Source organism: Chrysemys picta, chromosome 9 (assembly GCF_011386835.1).
Source record: "Chrysemys picta bellii isolate R12L10 chromosome 9, ASM1138683v2, whole genome shotgun sequence".
NCBI lineage: Eukaryota > Metazoa > Chordata > Testudines > Emydidae > Chrysemys > Chrysemys picta.
In genome coordinates, this window is record NC_088799.1 from 68211130 (window position 1) to 68228291 (window position 17162).

The following is a 17162-nucleotide window of genomic DNA, read 5'->3' on the forward strand; positions in this document are numbered from 1 at the left end:
AACACTGAAGCTAGTCAGGAAGGAATCAGTCATGCTCTACACCTTCAGGAATATACTCGTTAGTGATTCAATAAGTTAGTCCCCGCTGATCAATTTTGCTAGATTTATGGCTCACAGCCAAAAAAGGTCCTTGTCTTTCTTATTCATCACAAATGATTTAACACTTTCTCTTACCTTCCACATGGACTACTAAAACATGAGAGTAAATTCTAACGATTAAAATAGCAAAATGCATAAAACAGTTGTTTTAAATAACTTTATTGACTGATTGAGAGAATTACAGCAAATCTTTTTAGAGATATCTTAATACGTGTGACATATTAGAGCAGTGATGCCCAAACTTTTCAGGGTTGCGCCCACCTTATGCTCATCTGTGCCCCCTTCCCACCTCCTCCCCCGACCCAGGGCCAGGAGCGGGACAGTGTCTGAGGGGGGACATGGCTGGGAATAAGGGGTCTGAGGCTGGGGCTGCAGCTGGGGGTGGGACGTGGCCAGAGGCGGGGGCAGAGCTGCAGATGGGCCGAGGTGGGGGCTAGTAGCCAGGTGCAGCTCCACTCTCAGCTTTATCCCCAGCCTCGGCCCTGGGCCGGGAACAGAGCTGTGGCCAGCAGGAGAGGCTGGGGGCTGGCACATGGCCAGGAGCGGAGCCACACTGAGGCTGAGAATGGGGCCAAGTGCAGGACCAGGAGCCAGAGACGTGGCTTGGGGAGGGACTGGAGCAGAAGCTGGGGGCAGTGTGGCACTCCATCCCCACCCCCAATGGGACTGGCCCAAGCCTCTCCCTCCCCCCATGTATCTCCACACCCCCTAGAGGGGAGCGCCTTATAGTTTGGGGACATCTGTATTAGAGATATTTACATGAAAAAAATTACATTTACATGTGGAATTAATTGTCACAAAATTTGGGCCAAGAGCTTTTTGGACATTTATGGGTCTAACAAGAATATCCAGAGTAGTAATATTAAGGTTTAAAAAAAAAAAAGTTTTTAGAAGAGTTATATTTCTGAGTGTAATCCAACATGCATCTGCTGAGAGATTGGCAAGAACTCATAACCTTAAGTACTCAGTGACATTGTAACGTTAACAGATCCTGGTCGTTAACGGGCGGGATTGAACCTGAGACTTCTGGAGCTTAGAGCATAAGCCTCTATCGCATGAGCTAAATGCCAACTAGCTATTACCTAAGGCTGTAGAGCAGATTCATTAATTGCTCTCTAAGTGGTCTTGCTGTCACTAGATGGGACAGAACACCACACCCAGAAGGTGTATGGGTTACAACATCACTACCACTAATATATGTTAGTTATAGAAGGATCCAAATCCTTTCTGTGGAATAGTCCATAGAAGAAGTTGTCATCCTCATAAAACTCAAATTTTAAACCTGTGACGTTTCCACTACTTTCTTTCACCTGAAAGGAAGGTTTTGTTGCTGCTTAAAGTGGATATGGAAAGCCTGGATCTTGGGGCATCGACACAGAAAGCCTCTGAGCTATTCCTTCCACTCTGTTACACCTGTGTGATACCTCTGAGACTACCTAACCCAGAGTTACCTCAGATCCTGATGAGTCATCCTTAAGCTACCTGGAAGCCGGAGTCCGTTGACACAGCTACAACACTACTGCATAAGGCTGATGAGCTATCCCTGAGCCAGAGAGCTTGATGAATCATCAGAAGGAATTACCAGCAGGTCTTGTGATAAGCCCCATACCATTCAACTAAACTTCAACTAATCCACAGGCAAGGACCCACCCATATGATCCAGAGGTAGGTATATAGGTGCCTAAGGGCCTATAAGTCTCTCCAGACTGCTCAATATCACTAGCTGGCCACAAACATTTCCACTGCCAGCAGTTTCAACAGACTGGCAGCCTGCTCCAGCTCCTGTCTTAGCTGGCACTCACTAAGCTGGCCTTTTCAATGGCCCACTAAGAAGCTGTGCTTTCATTAACTTATTTCTGAATGGTTGCATGGCATTCCTACACATAGGTTGGTAGCAGCTGTGGAGAGAGTTGTTCCTGGAACAAACAACATTAATTTCCACCTAAAAGTCTGCTAGGTTGCTTGGGGAATATGATGGGGATAAACAATAAGTACACCTCTACCCCGATATAACGCGACCCAATATAACACAAATTTGGATATAACGCGGTAAAGCAGCATTCCGGGGGGGCGGGGCTGCGCACTCCGGCGGATCAAAGCAAGTTCGATATAACGCGGTTTCACCTATAATGCGGTAAGATTTTTTGGCTCGTTATATCGGGGTAGAGGTGTAGATACAAACATGAATTACAAGAGCCTGAGTGTAGCATCAGGTGGGCAAAGATATGCTAGTGCTATATGTTTAAGTTTGGTAAAATGCACAAGGATCAAACTCTCTTCCTATACAAGGAAATGCAAAGTCCAAAATTTTAAGATGAAATGTGAATGGAACACTTAATAAAAGAGCCATGGGGGGAAAGCAAAGAAATATAGGTGTAGTTGCACAGATATAGACATATAATAGGCACACATTCTTAAAGAAATTATGTTAATGAGATAAAATTGGAAACAATCCATAGTGGACATGTCTAGTCAGTTTATGAGACCAAAGTGTTTTTTTGTTTGTTTGTTTGTTTTTCTGTTTCTAATAAACTATTGCAAAAATAATATAATGCAGAATAAAAGTCAGCCTTTTTCATTTAAGCTCATTATGCTGAAGTTCTAAACATCCTTTTTACTTTGAAATAGTTTATTTTAAATCTTGCTTCCAGATGGCCCATACAAATTCAGCTCATCAAACAGGAATGAGTATATTCCCACTCTGACATCACCACCACCACTTCTCAAGGCTGCACTTTATTTCACAGTAACATTAAATCACCAAATCAGACAATAAGCAACCAAACAAGCTCAGGACACATTCTTTCTATAATCATTGCTAATTTCACAAATGCCATATCTGAATATGTCTTGCCTTCAAAAGTACATGTTTTAGCTGAGAAGTAATGGGAACTAAACATGTATTACCAAGATTTTGTTTAAACTATTTCTATAACCAGTCTTGGACTGTTAGGAAGGTATGTAGTGTTTGGTGTACAAGAATAATAGCATAGAAAGATAAAATGATTAAAAGCTACAGATCATAAAACAACACTACAGTGAGATGAGTTTGATTGAAATGAACAACATTTGTCAAGAATGATCTGCTGCAGCATTTTAGCTGACATGAATTCTTTGTTTTTATAATTCATTCCATAAAATAGTGTGGGACCATTGATCATGATATTGTATTATGCTGTGCATTTATTTGTTATGAGGTCGTTGTCTATCAAAATATCATCAAGAGATTGTCATTTCTTTAGTTGATCTATACTATATTTAAAATGTGTGGTGACGGCTTTAGTGAGAGCAGTTACAAAAGGGTTATTTCCCCACAGAGTTAGAGATGCTTTTGTTTATGTATTATGTTCTTTACATTTCACTACTTATAAGAATGGCAAAGAGCATTTCTTCTAAATTTCTCTCTCTCTCACAACACACACACACACACACACACACACCACTTAAGAGATGAATACGGTAGGGCAGGCAGTAAGAGGACTTCTGGCAGATCCTGGAACTTTTTTCCCCAGGAGTAAAAATTATGTGGTCGGACATGTTGCAACGCAGGGTGTGGCGGGCAACTGTGAAGCCTCTCAGATGAACGAGACTAGTAAGTATGTAAAAGGGAGGTGGATAAATTTATAGGTGGCAGAGGGGCATCAGCAATTTCTCATGCGGACACAGCACCAGAACTATTCAGGTAGGATAATTTGTCAGACTTGGAGCTGCCATGTTTTTGGCAGTCATCAAAGGCGGCATTAGTAGGTGTCTGGGAGCACTGCTAGATATTGGGAGGGAGAGGAGGGCAGGGAGCCAGCCCAGCTAATTACTGGCAACTTCTTGTGGTGAATGTCCAGTACAGGTATTCCATAGGAAGGGATATGGTGACCATATTAAATGGATTGGTAAAGAATTTAAAGGAGGTATTCCTTAGAGGAGCAGAAATGGGGAGGACGGGGAGCAGGGGTTCGTGGCACTTATAACTGGTATGGCAGAAAATCAACCCGCCACCTCCTTTATAGTCCCCCTTAACCCTCCTTCGAGGGTGTGATGCTGGCAGACCAGGTGCCAACTCATGCCAAAGCTCCAGGCCAATTCACCTGTGTATTAGAATAGATCAAAATGATTTTTATATGTATAAGGATATATTTGGTGTTTAAACTTACATGCATTTGTTTTCACTGATCTGTATCCTGTTATAATGTAATAGCAAACATTTACATTGCATTTACCCCTGTAACTATATAACCCATCAAACGAGAAAGAAGCCTTGCGTAATGGAAATGAAAAAATTCAGCAGGAAAGTGTTAATTTGTGCACATCTGAAGAAAAGTGGTCATTGTGTGTGATGATCAGAGATCAAAGACTCTAAACGTACTCCTCTCTCTCCACCCATCAAAGAAAGAGCCAGCATAAGTGGTGACCCTGTCAGCTTGTTTTCTGTGATAAGAAGCTATCAGTATGGATTCAGGGAAAAATCCTGTGTCTCTGGACTGTCTGGAGTCTAACAGGGCAGAATAATGCAACAAGAAGACAGAGATCCCCAGAATTATTCTGGGTAGCCCTGGGAGACTTTTGGGAAACCGGTAGATTACTACATCTCTTCCACCATTTGAAATTATAGACGTGACTCACCTGTACATATATTTTACCTGCCTTAATTTCCAGATTACTCATTTCCTATTCTGAGTTAATAAAATATATATAGTTTACTACAGAATTGGCTACCAGCATTGTCTTTGGTAAGAGATCTAGAATGCAACTTGACCTGGGTGAATGACTGGTCTCTTGGGAATGGGAGCAATCTGAAATATTTGTGATTTTTGGTATAAATGGCCATTTATCACTAAATCCAGTTTGTCTTGGTGGCAAAATAGACTGGAGAGTCTAAGGGAACTCTCTGTGACTCCAATATAAGGCTATTGTAGCACTTGGGGAGTTCACATTTGGTTCTATGTTGATGAAATCTAATTACAGAATACACCACCAGTTTGGAGTGTCTGCTCTGTTTTTGACAATCTGCTCTGAGGTAGGCACTCATGGTCTTGAGTCACTCCAGACAGTGTGAAAGACAGTGGTGAATTTGCCACTTAGCCAATGGGGCCCATGCCCAGGGGCCACAGCCAATTGGAGGCCCCAGAAAAACCAGGCGTCTGAGTGCCCCGAACCACTCTGTCTGCCTGGCGTTCCAGCTGGGGCACAGGGTCGGGGTGTAGGGGCTTGCTCCACTCCATCCGCCCAGTGCTCCAGCTGGGGAGTGGGAGCAGGTACTTGCTGGGTGGGCAGAGCACTGGGTGGGTGGGTGGAGCGGACGCCCTGACCCCACTCCCCAGAAGGCGTGCCAGGTGGAGCGGGGCAAGCCCCCACGCCCCAACCCCATTTCCCCGGCAGGAGTGTGGGGGGGACTGCAGACGGAAGGTATGGGGAGGGGCCCCCACTTGCTCTGACCCATGGATCCCACAAAACACTAATCTGCTCCTGGTGACAGAGGGTCCCAGCTGCGGGTTGGCTGGAGACAAGGATAAGTAAAGGGGGAGGGCTGAGAGGAGTCCCTCTCCCCATCATATGTAAATAATTAGGGAATCACCACCACTGTAGACTTTTATCTGCTGGATACTCCCAGATGTTTAGGAATGAAGTTGCAACCTAATTAAACAACACATGCAGTGTCTCCTGTCCTTCTGGCATAGCTGGATAATGTTTGCTGAGTATATATAAATATAAAGTATATAAATCATAGTAAGGTGGTAGAAGAGCATGGGAAAAATACACAGATTGTGCATGGACAAACAGCATGAAGAGGATAATGGAACTCTACAGGAGCACATGGGAGAGGAATGCAACTCTCCAGGGGAGAAAGGCGGGATGCATTAAAGCTCTGCAAGACAAGGGTGGGCCATATACAGGGGATGAAACATATCATTGCTGGTAGCTATCCATGTGCACATGACCTGATCTACACTGAAAATTTAGGTTGATATAGCCATAGAGCTTAGGGGTATAAAAATCCACATCTCTGAGCACCGTAGATATACTGACCTAACCCCCAGTGTAGATGCAGCCAAGTCACAGAAGAATACTTCTCTCAACCTAGCTACCTTCACTCATGAAGCTCTTATTCCTGCAGCCACAAAAAAACCCATCCATTGCTGTACAGTACAGGGTTATGCCAGTGTAGCTATGGTGCTATAACTATATTCCTCATACCTAAAATGTGGCCTAACTTTCAACACCAAGAGCTACTTTAACATTCTGCTAAATCTCCCCAGCGCGCTACCAAACAAAAACAAAATAAAACAGATTGTAACCCTGGTAGTACCGGTATCCTTAAACTGTCATTCCTTTGGATGCAGCCATACCCGAATCAATTAAAATGTTAAAATATCTTAAATTTGCATATTGTACTTTGTGTAAAACACTGCTTCCTCACCAGCCTGGGGAGTTAACAGCCACACCTTAGTCCCTCTTTTTTGGCTTCATTTATTGTCCAAAATGACCACAAACTCACAAAAGGCAAACAAAGCTTCCAGCTGGTGCTTTCTACCTAGCCATGACAGGAGGGGCTAACCTGGAGTCTTCCTTCATCAGTGACCACTGCAGGAGACTGTCCTTCCCTGCAGCTTCTTCCTGAAATCACCCTCAATTAAGCCAATTGCTGTTTTTTATGATCACTCACTCCTTTCCCAGCTAGGTCTGATGATTGACCAGGGCTGATTAGGTCCAAACCTCCAGCACTTAGAGGAGCATGCCACTCATGTCAGAGAAGATGATATTCTGCTTATTAAGGGACTAAACTTTTTTCTCAATATGTAACAGAGTTGGGCCAATATATGAAACTATTTGATCCTGGGATATAACTTCAAAACTGTCCAGATACTTAATTAGAATATACAATTGATCTTAATACTTCATCTAAATGAAAATTGGAGCATCACATTTCCATTCACAAATAAGATGAATATTAAGCTAATTAGTCTATTATAATAAGTAGCCTAATTACAAAATATTCCTTTTCTAAATGAATTTTAAACATCTAATTCTGACCTATATTAAGTTTGATGGGTATATTGATAGGTCAATCAAAACCTTATTAATTAACATACCTAATTTGTATATAGAAATAGGTACACACATTTTTTAAAATCTATCTTTATTTTACCCTGTCTATCCTCCTATATTTATTTTTTAACATTTAATGTTCTTCCTAACAACAGCATTCAGATTATCATTAATCCAAGACACCCAGGAGTCTAGTCTGTCTATTCAGGTCACTAATCCAATGGGAAAATGAAACACCCTAAAAAGGAAGCTCCTTATCTGATTACAGATGCCAAAATTTTTCACTATAACAAACTTTGATGCATTTTCTATTTGAATTTTCAGAATTTCCATGTTCAGAAATACAAACTAGTCACTACATGCACAATCAAGACTAGGCACATTATAAGTAAAAAATATTTTTGCTACTAAGTTGTTGTGCTGTGCCTTTTTAATTCTCTCTAGCACTCTTTGAACATATTCCCCAGAACAAAGGTACAGCAGTGAACATAAAGAAAACAATTATCCTACACTTACTTTGGGTCTTTGAGATATTGTACATTCACATAAACCTCATGCACATGAGACCTAATTATTTTGACCAGCAGAGTCCATCAGGGCCACATATGAGCCCTGAGCCTCCTCATGACCCAGCTTAAGGCCATAACGATGGGGCTGTAACCCTCCCTCTTCTCTTGTGTTCCTGGAAGACCACCTCTAAGGCTCCTAGATGGAGCAACCAGGTCACTTCAGTTTGCAACAAGCACTTGTGAGAATGCCCTGAAGAGGGAGGGGGAAAGGTGTTGGTAAAGGGTGGGGAAAGCAATTGGATAGTATAGCCACAAGCAATGCAAGTCTAGCTCCCATTTATTGGCTGTAAAGTCCAACAATACACTATGAAATAATGCAAGGTGGCTTCTAAAGGACATACTCCGCAGACTGTTGGTGCAGCTCTTGAATGTCACATCAATTCTGCTAAAACATCAAAGGAGAATGTTTGCAGAGGCTGAGGAAGGTTGATATTCTCTCCAGTGTTTCTTGGCAAGGTATTCAGGTTTCCTGTGGTAAGACAGCAGGCACTGGCTCAGTTGATGCTATGGTTGACGGCAGTATGGTTTATGCTAGGCCAGAGTGGTACAGATTCCTAGAGAAAGCAAAGTCACTTCGGAATATTTCAGGAAATGTAGCATTTTGTCAGTCCTCTCACTTTTTTGAGGGCTTGGAGCTGTTCAGCAAGTCCTCAGCCACACCTTGTATTTGTGAGAGATACCCAAACCTTGGAGCCGTAACGCTTTTCACACAGACTTGGTCACGGTGTCCGATGCATTCTTCGCTGCTTCCAAGGACTGGCCCTCTTTTATAATGTCTTTGGGCTCCTCTGTGTTTGGATTAGACGTTATTAACAAAGGATGTTACTCTGTCGTATGTTAGAAAGTCAGATTTGTCCAGTAGAGCTTGGCAGTTGGCCATTTGCAATTGTGTGATGCTAACAAGTATGATTTTCTCTCAAACAGGTCTAAAAAGGTCTTATTCTTTGGTGTATTCTTGTCTAAGCATGGTTTTTCTTGGACAGCTGAGACAACCGATGATCCAGGTTAGGATGCTTATAAAAGTCCTCCAACTCCCAAACTCCAAAAGGGGCACCTTGTAAATTTTTTTCAATGTTGACAATAGCGGCCAGCGTCTGCCACAAAGCTCTTACAAAGATTAATAGTCCCTCATTTATAGAGAAGACAATTCTAGCAGGGTCAACAGCAGAAAGAGTGGAGAAATTTTTTTTAGATGATTGAAGTCTCAGCGCCTCCACACTGTCATCCATCTGCACAAACAACTCTCAAAATGCACTGAAATCTCCCAGAATCATTGATGAGGTCACCATTTCATCTGGTGACCATGATAAGAGGTCCTTGGGAGGCGAGGGAGCAGAATGATGTGGCTACACTTCTGGGTCCCACTTTTCCTCATATTCCAGGGAAGCCACCGAGGAGGGACACCATTTCCTCTTCCTTAATGATGAGGATCAGATTCCTTGACACCTGAATGTGTGGACCCCAACACCTCAGTAGGGCCAGGGTGGTATCCTGTATGCAGATGGGTTGCTAGTGCGTTTCAAACTGGACTGTGCCAGTCTTGATAAGCCAGAGGGCTCTGTGGAAGTCCTCAAAGTTGAGGTTTCCCCAAGCCCTCTTCCACTAGGTTCCCTAAGAATTCAGTCCAACTCTAGTCTCATCACTCAGGTTCCTTAATCTGGCATACAGCAAATCTATGCTGAGTTAATAACACCCAAAGTGTGTGGGGAAGTACAGGGCGTACCACATATCCAAAGTTACAGAGCAAACTTCTTCCTTTATATACAGTTTCACATGACACTGCATCTAGTATATGTTGCATCACGTTTGGGGATGGGTCACACTGTAGGAACCAATCCCTGTACAGCACACACTGTCCATGCATGACTCGCTCTTACCCCCTGGGGTGTAACCTGGAACTGACCCACCATCCTGGCCTCCCCTCTCACACTGTGCTGCTGTGACAAGCTACAAAGCCCTCCAAGCTTGCACTTTTACCAGCATTCTCACAGGTAGGGACACACCCAGCTGCAGTTACATGCAGGTCTCTTACCACCAGCCTCAGACCCCAGAGCAGTACCGTCCTGCCCTGGTCAAATCTGGCCAGTGTATGGGTTTAATACCCGGTCTGCCTCTCCCTCAATGTGAAGAGGACCATGCACACGTGGGAAAATCTCAGCTTGGTTACCACCGGACACTCTAGTCAAACACACACTGGTTTGGATTAAAACATAAAATAAGTTTAATAACTACAAAATGATAGATTTTAAGTGATTATAAGTGACAGCAAACAGATCAAAGCAGATTACCTAGTAAATAAACACAACTGCAAACTGTACTTAACATACTAGATAGATAGGATATGAATTAGCAAATTCTCACACTGAGTGATAAACAGGCTGGCAGATTTTTAAGGCACAAGTTGCCTTTGCTTTGCAGCTTGGGTTTCCCAGCTTTTCATACACAGGCTAGAAATCCTTTTCAGGGCCGGCTTTAGGCACTGCAGGGCCCGATTCGAAGGAGTTGCCGCCGAAGTCCCGCCACTGTCTTCGGCGGCAGCTCAATCGCTGCCGCAAAGGAAGGACCCTCCGCCAAAATGCCGCCGAAGACAGCGGCAACAATTGAGCTGCTGACGACGACAGTGCTGGGACTTCGGCGGCAGCTCAATCAGCTGCCGGTGCTTTCGGCGGCACTTCGGCAGAGGGACCTTCCTCCACGGCAGCGATTGAGCTGCCGCCGAAGACAGTGGCGGGACTTCGGCGGCAGCTCCTTTGGGACATTATAGGGCCCTCTTAGGGGCGTGGGGCCCGATTCCAGGGAATCGGCTGAATCACCCTAAAGCCGGCCCTGATCCTCTTAGCCTGGGACTATCACTTCCCCCAGTTCAGTCTTTGTTCCTCAGGTCTTTCCAGGTGTGTTGTTGTAGGGAGACTGTGGTACCATCATAATGTCATTTCCCCCTTTTATATCTTCTTTCCACTTGCTGGAAAGTTCTTTTGCTGTGGCCTGGGTCAAACAGTTCCCTTTGTGTAGTGCTATCTCTGAGAGGTTTCTATTGTAGACAGTTCCTGGGGTAATCCTTGTACTTGTGTGCATTTTCTCAATAAGACATTAACATTGTTTGACCTTTTTACTGTTGTACCTGAAAGGCTGCTTGTGTTTTCAAACTCACATCATGTTTCAGTAACACATGAATAGCCAAACTTCATAACTTCACATACGATGACAGCACATACAATTCAACAGAATATTAATGTCTAGCAGATCAAGACTTTTAGAATGATACCTGACAAGGCATACTTTGGGCAAAACATATCCTAATTGTATGATAGTGGTGAATAAGGGGGTGTCAGGGTGTCATAACCTCATTTTACATCCCAGGATTATTTTAGCCATTGTTATTTTGTCCTCTGAAAATAGTTCCCTGGGTGTTCCCCCCATCTTAGCTAGTACAGACATCTCGTTGATCCATTTAACTTCCTAATTCTTACTCCAAAGAAATGAGGCCTCACTCTTGTCATGTCAAGCCAAACCTACACTCAGTTGTCTCCACAGCATTGCCTGACCTTATAGGGGCTGATTCTCTGTTAGACACTGGGAAAAACATGATATAGTAAGAAGGAGTACACATCCTCCATGAGTGCCACCGATGAGTAGAATGCTTTTAGTGCCAAAGTCTGTGCCGTGGACATCTTGGTGTCAAAGATGGCTCCAGTGCAGATTATGTCTCTCTCTAGGGAGGTGGTCTGTTACAGGGAGTTCTCTTCAGAGATCTCGACCAAATAGCCATTTAAATCAGTTTAAGGTATTGTATATTCAAGATTGAGGATTGTCCTGAAGGTTTTCAGAAGATGCAAGGTTTTTTTTGTTTGTTTTGGTTTTTTGAAGAGTTTGCAAATGTTAGAATCTAGTCATATTGGACACGCGTTCCAATTTGTTGCCATAAGTGAGAGCTAAGGGTAGGTCATGGCCACCCTAGCCTTTATGTCTTCATAGAGGAGAATAAAGAAACAGGATACACAGCCTCGACAGACACTCCTGGTCAAAATAATTTGATCTTGTGCACATGCACAGCTACACTGGGATTCACGCTGACACGTAACCAGAATAGTAGTAGTATTTACACTACTAAAATGTACAGTGGACAACAGAACAAAGTTTGGGCTTTTTTTTTATTTTAATGAAAAACAAGATACTAGAAAGTTTAACTGTAATGTCCTAATATTAGAGGTCTGGAGACAAATGCAGAAACACAACTACATAAAGACAGCCAGAATGAGGTGGGTGGAGTTTTTCAATAGCATTGAGTGGTAACTAGGATTTTATGGGAAAGAAATTACTACAAGTTAAGAGTATTTCACTGAACGGTTGATAGATTGAGTCAAAGGTAAATTGACCACACTGTTTGACAAAAAAAAAAAAAAAACACAAAGGGCATAAGAATGATTTTTGAAAATAATAAGTGAAATTTCAGACATCATACAATTAACAAAAGTGGGAAGCTAAATTCTGCTTTCACAATGGTATAAATCCACAACAACTCCCATCATCCCAGTTGAGTTACTCTAGATTTGCTCTAGTATAACAGCAGAATTTGTATCAGTTTATATCAAATGGCATATTGTTTGGGAAATCCTCTCACCAAAACATCACTTTATATGCTCAATAATCTTAGCAACAGTCTAATTGCATCATGACAAAATAAGATAACTACTCCAAGTACATCTTTGTAGAAATGGTGTACATCAAACTACAACAGCACCTAAACACAGCATGAATGCACAAAGAGCAAATACTAATGACTTACAACTGTGAATTAAAATGGTGTTACTCTAGGATGCTCTTCTGACCTGGATGTAGCGATAAGGGTAAGTAAACTTTCCTCTCAGTACAACAACATTAACAATTCACAGAGGACAGTTTAGCACTACAGCATCACAGTGCCTGTCACAGGGTTACTTAAATATTTGTTGACATTATCAAACCTAATAAAAAATGTAAGCCTGAGAACTAACCCAATTGCTGCTTTTTAGAACAAAAATATAACGTGAGTTACATTGTCATTTATGTTGGCAATCCAGTCCAATTTGTAAACAATAAATTTCATACCAGTCAAGGTGCACAGTATCAAAATACAGAATATAAAAGGCATGTTATCTTTATGTAATCTGTCAAAGTCATGACTATCATCATCCAAGACAGGATGAATATATGGCATGCTATTAAGTAAAAATAACAAAAAATGAGCATATAATTAAAAATAGGTTGTATCAATTAATACAACCTCTAATACATTACAACCAGCTTTTCAGATTCATAACATGTATGTCACTAATACACTAGCAATGCATTTAACTTCATTTTCAGTACCATATTTATAGTTTTCCTTGAGTGTGTCAATCTATTAGTCTACCTATCTGGTTTTAAAAGGTTAACCAACTACTGGATCTGAAAAGTAATCTGTGTCTTCAAACACTATCAGATCTTGAGGCCTTTGTGATCATATCAACATTATTTTTTTTCCATTTTCGTTTTGATCAATGAAAGTTACTACACCTAAAGTAAACTCTAAATACTATTAGTGAAATCAAAATAGGTTTTTTTTCTTTTCATTTTTCTAATTGGCCAGGAAAGCGAAACATAGCTTTAACTAATGTTATGCCAATCAGATTTTTCCAGTTTATATCTTTACTTAAATGTATTTAGCACAGATAACAGTTGTTGGCCATAACCACAAACCAATAACAGTGTGAAGGGAAAAGGGTAAATTATTTTTGATTTAATAAACCAAATTATTAAAATGCAGGCAGCTGTGAGAAAACTCATATCCATAGCTGACAGAGTACAAGGAACAAACAAGATTAAGAAAGGAAAAAAAACTAGAGTTTATGGGGGGGGAAAGGGTACAGTGATAAAGTCTGTTACCAAAGTCAGGTTGCAGGGGATTCCAGTCAATTAAATACCAAGAACGATGAGCTTTCTTGAAATTACAAGAAGGGTAAAAAAAGATTATATCAGAAAGTTGTCAGATGTAGTAGAGAGCACACTGCTAGCAAGCTATGTGATATTATATTAAATCGATGTGTGTATATAAATGTATGTATGCACATACAGACACAAACACTTCCCATATTGCAGTTAGATGAGTGAATATAAAGAACAGCCATATTTCTAATAAGGCTGTATTAATTCAAAGCTTATTTACAGGCTAAGGCTGCGTGTCTGTGACTTTTGCAGTGGCCGGTGCGGCCGGGTCAGGGGCTGCTCGAATACTTGGGCAGCCCCTGGGCTAGCAGCAGCAGTAGTAGTTTGGGTGTGGGAGGGGGATCAGGGCTGGGTCGGAGAGCAGGGTGGCACTTACCACGGGGGGTGGGGTGGACACTCTCCCTGGAAGCAGCCAGCATGTCCATGCAGCTCCTAGGCAGAGGGGTCAGGGAGCTCTGCGCTCTGCCCCTGCAGCTCCCATTGGCTGCAGTTCCCAGCCAATGGGAGCTGCAGAGCCAGAACTCGTGGCAAGGACAGCGTGCGGAGCCCCCCAGCCCTCCCTCCCCCTAGCAGCTGAAGAGACACGCGGAGCCAGGTAGGGAGCCTGCCAGTCCCACCAACCCTCCCCACCCTGCCAGCACCAGCAGGGGTCCCAGGCCACACACGCTGCCCATTCCCCCCAGCCCAGCTCCAGTAGGGGTCCCACCACCACCCGCCTGCCCCAGAAGAGCACCTTCGGCCCCCCGCCCAAGTTTTAGTTAGGGGTATATAATACAAGTCATGGACAGGTCACAGGCCATGAAACTTTGTTTACTGTCCATAACTTTTACTAAATATACACGTGACTAAAAAGTAGCCTTATCTATGGCTAATCCCAGGACCAGCAAGGCCTGGAATGAAGCAGACTCAAGGACACAGCTTCTGAGGGAAGGATGTTTCTGATTTTAAACAGAATCTACCTCTATGATAACCATGGGTTGATTAAAAAAAACAATACACACACAAACACACACACATATAACAAGTATCAGAGGGGTAGCCGTGTTAGTCTGAATCTGTAAAAAGCAACAGAGGGTCCTGTGGCACCTTTAAGACTAACAGAAGTATTGGGAGCATAAGCTTTCATGGGTAAGAACCTCACTTCTTCAGATGCAAGTAATGGAAATCTCCAGAGGCAGGTATAAATCAGTTTGGAGATAACGAGGTTAGTTCAATCAGGGAGGGTGAGGTGCTCTGCTATGTACATTGGCCAAACTGGACAGTCACTACGCAAGAGGATAAATGGACACAAGTCAGATATCAGGAATGGCAATATACAAAAACCTGTAGGAGAACACTTCAACCTCCCTGGCCACACAATAGCAGATGTAAAGGTAGCCATCTTACAGCAAAAGAACTTCAGGACCAGACTCCAAAGAGAAACTGCTGAGCTCCAGTTCATTTGCAAATTTGACACCATCAGATCAGGATTAAACAAAGACTGTGAATGGCTTTCCAACTACAGAAGCAGTTTCTCCTCCCTTGATGTTCACACCTCAACTGCTACCAGAGCACCTCACCCTCCCTGATTGAACTAACCTCGTTATCTCCATACTGATTTATACCTGCCTCTGGAGATTTCCATTACTTGCATCTGAAGAAGTGAGGTTCTTACCCACGAAAGCTTATGCTCCCAATACTTCTATTAGTCTTAAAGGTGCCACAGGACCCTCTGTTGTTTTTTATACATATAACAGTCACTGGCTCCAAAGGGAGCCTCCATCCTCCTGTGGTGAAAGTATGGGAGCTTTAACACATTAAAACATATCAAGTTGAAATGTGTGGCTTACACACTGAAAATAATTTAAGAGAGACACAGAAGATCCTTAGGGAAGACCTCATGGAAACTGTGGGACGACTTTCTCTGTGTTGCCACTGGAACTTAAAGATTTTGCATTAAGTAGTTTCCTTTTATATACTTTTGCACAGAAAAGGAGCAACCAGGGCCATTTTTTTAGCTTGAAAAAAAAAAAAAAAAAGAAAACTATCAAACTACTCAACTATATTAAGGTGTGTCTCAAAACAATTGACCTACTTTTTGAAAACTATGCCTTCAGACACTGATAAATAGAATCAACCTGAACTAATCGTTTTTTTGAGGTTGTGTGTTACCTTTACCTCTCTCCTCCTCTCCTCCAGCCACAGGGTCCTCCTGAACCCCCTCCCGAGATTACCTTTGAATTTGCTCCTGTATAGATTGGTCTCGCCAAAAGGGATGACATTTTAGAACTAGGCCATTTATTAAAAAGCTAAAAAATATCTGAAAAGTCACTAAACATTTTCCAATTCCTATATTTAAAAAAGCTACATCTGATCAGGCCAAATGTTTTTCCTTTGCCTCAACATCTGAGAAATGTTGTGAGGATTGACTTACTTATTTTTGGTGCAGTGCAGTCAAACTGGGCGCCAAAACTGAACTTCTAATGAGCGGTTTCCAAACTGTGGATCGGGACCCCAAAGTGAGTTGCAACCCCATTTTAATGGGTCACCAGGGCCAGCATTAGACTTGCTGGGACTCAGGTCTGAAGCTGAAGACTGAGCTCCAGCCCCACCTGCGGCAATGGTGCTTAGGCTGCAGCCCCCTTTTCCCCCACCCAGGGTGGCCCCCCCAGGGGTCATGTAGTAACTTTATTATCAGAAGAGGGGTCGCGGTGCAATGAAGTTTGAGAACCCCTGTTCTAATGGATAGCTGGTTACAACCTTTTCACAGGAAAGACTACTATCTCTAGCCAAAATTGCATAGTTATTTTTGTGACAATACGATTTACTGCATATATAGCAATTGAACTACACACTTTTTACAAAACACTTCTGGATAGTACTTTTGGGACTTAAACTTTACTATGTAACTTATGCTGTATTGGAAGATTTGATTTAGAGATGAGACCTAGTCACAAAGGGACACATTTTGATTTTCTTATTTTGGTCATACTTTATGTCCCCATTGGGACTACTCTTTGGAGACAAGTGCTGATACTCAATATGAGTAACATCAGAATCTAGCCCAGAATTTGGATCAGATCTGAAATTTCCCCAACTGCAGAGGTTTTACTAGGTTTTGGATTCAGGCCCACAATTTATCTGAATAAACAAACCCAGTGAACTCAAAATTTATTGATTCTTCTTAATAAGAAATCTTGGATCTCTGCTCAAGTTCCACTCTTTTTAGTAGCAAAATGATATATTTTACAAATATATGAGCATGAGTAGCCTAATTTTTTATTGCAAGGCGAGAGCGGAATATCTGAACTGAGAAATAATACATAGGGTAGCTCTTTCAATTGCCAGTACAGTCTCTTAGATATTAAGTACAAACAACAAATGGGCGAAAAAAATCATCAGTCGATGACTCTGCATAAATGAATTCTTAAGAAGTCCTAAAATATACCTCTTCTGCTCTATTATTTATCAGCAGCACTCCACTGTCAATCAGCAGAGAGATACAAGATT

General features: G+C 42.3%; 1 protein-coding gene across 13 annotated transcripts in view; it reads right to left on the bottom strand.

Annotated features, from left to right (window-relative positions):
* DIAPH2 (diaphanous related formin 2) overlaps positions 1-17162 on the bottom strand; it is a 906188-nt gene that overhangs the window by 473717 nt on the left and 415309 nt on the right. The gene's annotated exons all lie outside the window — the stretch shown is intronic.